Consider the following 5,000-nt stretch of genomic DNA (forward strand, 5'->3'; position numbering starts at 1 on the left):
ATGATTCCCTCCGTAGACGACCTCCCTTGGCGCTTAATAAATGATCTAGTCCAGTGTAATCACGAACAATCAGATCGGAGATGGTGGACCGACGCTTCTCAGATAACACCGATCATGAGACCCCTGCTGTCTTCCTCAACATTAAATCATGTCTCATCAGGTTGGATTTTCGGTATCATGCCTGACCATCTGTTATGGAGATTGTCTCGATAACATATTTGTCACACCTGTTATGAATTGTGGTAGGCCAGTCAGTCGCTGCCCATGTCGAGATAAGATCTCTCTCTCTCTCTCTCTCCTCTCTCTCTCTCTCTCTCTCTCTCTGTAAACTGATATTATTTATAGTTTCTCTAGGGAGTAATTAATGACGTCCATCCTCTGACAAGCTCCTAATAAAATCTCCTTTTCATTTTAAGTGACTAACTCAATATACCTTCATACCAAAAGATCAAGGGAGTCAGTATGTCTTTTTTTTTTTTTTTTTTTTTTTTCACGGGGCGTGATTCAATTCATCGCATTCCAAAGATCATTTTCTTTTCCCTTTCGTTTTGCTTTAAGATGCGAAGGTCGAAATTGCTGCTGTTGCTGCTTCGGAGCCTCTACTACTTCTGCCGCTGCTCCTACTGGTGGTTGTGGAGGGGGAAGTAAAATGGTGGTAGTTTAGCAGGAGGAGGAGGAGGAGGAGGAGGAGGAGGAGGAGGAGATAGTGGTGGTGGTAAGGAGGGCTTCCATGATATCACGATTCAATATACAATGTCTGCGGCGAACAATTGAAGTCATTTTAGCTCAAAGGGTCTCGTAAAAGGAAAGTCGAAATCCCATTATGGCATCTTTTCATGGCTCAATTGTCTCCTACGAAGGTTCGCTGAATTAAGAGCATTGCCAAATGATACTCTCAATACAGGGCGGATTGACCCCTCAGCCTTTGCTGCATGTAAATCGCTGACAATCGATGGAATGGCACGAGGAATCTCTCTCTCTCTCTCTCTCTCTCTCTCTCTCTCTCTCTCTCTCTCTCTCTCTCACACACACACATACTGATATTTTGAAAGGAATTAATTGGCTCCCTGAGAAAACTTGTACAATGTTTCACCATCACGAGACGTTTGAATGTATTTTAATCATTCCTTGTATCTAAAATCAGGATTAGGTAGATTTCAATTGGCTTTGTCATTGCTGAGAATGGAGATGCCACAAAGCGGCTTTCGTGATGCGATAAAATTCTATGTAAATCAACTAAGATTTGAGAAAATAAAGACGCTCGAGAGAAATATGGCTCCCAGCAGGTGAAACTATGATCAACTCATCGATCAGTGATGCCCCTCGATACGGAGGGTCGAGACTTAGTAGTATGGAGAGAGAGAGAGAGAGAGAGAGAGAGAGAGAGAGAGAGAGAGAGAGAGAGAGAGAGAGAGAGAGAGCGTGCGTGCTTGTTTTGATGCTAGACAGTGACCACCAGTGAGCTTTCATGTCGCGAACCATGTACGGGTCGTAGTGGTAAGTAGAATTATAGAAGCTTAGCTTTAGACGTTAGGGCCCAACTTTCAGTAACTTAGTGACAGGAAACTAGTTCAGCAATTTTACTCTCTCTCTCTCTCTCTCTCTCTCTCTCTCTCTCTCTCTCTCTCTCTCTCTCTCTCTCTCTCTCTCTCTCTCTCTCTCTCTCTCATAACTTCATGAGTTTGATTTCTTTAGTAAGTTTCTTAAAGGACAACTTAAGTTTCCACTTTATTGATATTTTTGTCTATATACCTGAGAAGAGAAAGGAAATTGAAGCCCCACGTATCGCTGTTAAGTAACCTTACGTGTGTTTCCTACAATAATTGTATGAGAGAGAGAGAGAGAGAGAGAGAGAGAGAGAGAGAGAGAGAGAGAGAGAGAGAGAGAGAGAGAGAGAGAGAGAGAGAAGTAAGGTATGATTTCTTGTAGCAGAATACTCATGAGATCACCAAGGACCTTGGATGCGAAGTCATATGATCTCATGTGTATGTAGCCGAGGTAATCTTCATGTCAGTTTCTGTACATTACATCGCGTATGATCTTGTTGGTTAGAAATTATTTCATAAAAGATGATAAGTACATTTACATTCAAGTTTACACGGTCATAGCTTTGTCTGTATGGATTACGAGGTGTTTTGTTGTCTAAAGGCGATTCTTCAAGGACAATGTCTTGCCAATAGCATATAATCTAAGAATATTGAAACATGTACAAGAAAATCTCTGATTGGTGGGGACTGTTAATACTAAATATTCTTTTTGCAAATGAATATATTTATGGTGCACTTCCTCGTCACTCTGTTGGTTGTAGAACTAAGAGAGTTCAAATATACATTCCTGTAGACTATAGTAGATTATTTATTCTTTCGTTAATGGTTTTTTTTTTTGTGTCTGTGTATTTATGTCCAAGCTATGGGAATTATTTAGGATACTTTTCTGTTGAGCTGATAGTAAAGGTATCTGTTCCTTTCAGACAGGTTCGGTGCAACAAACTAGCTAGGAACCTCATCCTTAAAAGCCCTTCAGACTGTCTGAAGCCTCTAATGAAACTTTATCGTTTAAAAAACATGAAATTGTCACTGATCATGATGGGATATAATCTGCTTTATGAGAATACCATTATGAAGCTAAGCCTTAGTTAAAAAAAAAAACTATCTAAGTTTACAACACATACTGGATATAATAGTTTCCACCAAAGGTGCTTACCCAATCAAGCCTGTCATGATGCATTAAAAATAAATAGCTTCTGAATCTTGAGGTCAGGAAGTTCGTATGATTGGGCTTGATTTTAGTGCTGCCTTTGACTGTGTTAATCATGATGCCCCTGTTTTCAAACTCAAACAGTTTGGAGTGGGTGGGTCGTTTCTTAGCATCATTATTGAATTTTTTAGTAATAGATTGCAGAGAGTTGTTGTTGATTGGCACCTTAGTGAATATAGGAATGGGATATCTGGTGTTCCTCAGGGTAGTGTTCTTGGCCTATTACGTTTCATACTATATGCACACGACATGTGGTTTGGTCTAGAAAAGGTCTGTATCTTCTTCAATTTCACAAAAAATGAGAGTCTTTCAAAAATTTTGCTGATCAATCTATACTGGAGAAGTGTTTTAATTCTTTCAATTGACCGTGTTTCGAGTATTGTTCTTCTGCCTGGTCTTCAGATGCTGGTTCTCATCTTAATTTACTGGACAGAAACGTATGGTCTATTAAATTTCTTATTCCTGATCATTTAGTTCATTTTACATGTTGCGTAAGATTTTTTTTTTATAAATCTGACCATCCTTTACATTCAGATCTTCCTGGACAGTTCCCTCCTGTTCGTAATACTAGGTATGCAGTTAATCCTAATAGTAAGGCCTTCTCCATCATAAGGCTCAATACTACACAGTACTCTAGAAGTTTTATTCTAGCTGTGACCAAGTTGTGGAATGATCTTCCTAATCGGGTAGTTGAATCAGTAGAACTCAAAAAGTTCAAACTCGCAGTAAATGTTTTTATGTTGAACAGGCTTACATAAGTCCTTTTATAGTTTATATATCAATTATCTGTTTTAATGTTGTTGTTGTTTTTAGGATATTAGTTTGAATTTTTCATTACTTATATCGTTTATTTATTTCCTCATTTCCTTTCCTCACTAGGCTATTTTTCCCTGTTGGAGGAGCCCTTGGGCTTATAGCGTTTTCCAAACAAGGTTGTAGCTTAGCTAGTAATAATAATAATAATAATAATAATAATAATAATAATAATAATAATAACCTAAAATCGAGTAAGAAAAATAAAATCATAACTCTCAGACAAATTATACGTAGCGCCATCCCTCTGAAGTGAAAATTAGCATATGGTGAAAAGCATAAACACACATTCATTTGTGTGTGTGTGTGTGTGTGTGTGTGTATATATATATATATATATATATATATATATATATATATATATATATATATATATATATATATATAATATATATATATTATATATATATATATATATATATATATATATATATATATATAGTATATATTTTTTCCAGTCACGCTGAGTGGCATTACCAGTCGTATGACTACGAGATCTCCCTGTCCCTCGGGTAGGGGAGAGGGAAAATAGTTATACCATGGTGAGAGAAGTTCAAGTCAGGAAGGGGGAAAGGGTGAGAAGGGTTGAATCTGCGTGGGTCTGGCTTGGGTACACTTTATATATATATATACTGTATATATATATGTATGTATATATATATATATATATATATATATATATATATATATATATATATATATATTTATATATATATATATATATATATATATATATATTATATATATATATATATATATATATATATATATATATATATATATATATATATATATATATATATGTATATATATATATATATATATATATATATATTTTCAAATAAGCCATATATATTTTGATACATTAATGTCTGGATTCTCTTATCGACACAAAGACAAGAGCTTGTGACCGGCCGGGAATCGAACCCTGGTCGGCAAGCTTGTATAGACAGTGACTAAACCACTTGGCCACGAAGAATGATAAAAGTCAATGACAATTCTTCTGTGCTTATACCTGTCGAATTCAAGTGTTTTGTACTTAGAATTGAAATCAACCCATCTTCACCATCGTAGCGAATTGGTAGTTTGTTACTTGGCATTCGATTAATGATACATTTTGCACATTTAGACGTGTTTTTCATATTCAAATAAGCCATATGTATTTTTGCTACATTAATGTCTGGATTCTCTTAACGACCTCGGGATCAGAGCCCCAGGCGAAATCACACAAGCTCTTGTCTTCGTGTGATTTCGCCTGGGGCTTTGATCCCGAGGTCGTTAAGAGAATCCAGACATTAATGTAGCAAAAATACATATGGCTTATTTGAATATGAAAAACACGTCTAAATGTGCAAAATGTATCATATATATATATATATATATATATATATATATATATATATATATATATATATATATATATATATATA

The sequence above is a fragment of the Palaemon carinicauda genome, chromosome 27 (assembly GCF_036898095.1).
Source record: "Palaemon carinicauda isolate YSFRI2023 chromosome 27, ASM3689809v2, whole genome shotgun sequence".
NCBI classification, from domain to species: domain Eukaryota; kingdom Metazoa; phylum Arthropoda; class Malacostraca; order Decapoda; family Palaemonidae; genus Palaemon; species Palaemon carinicauda.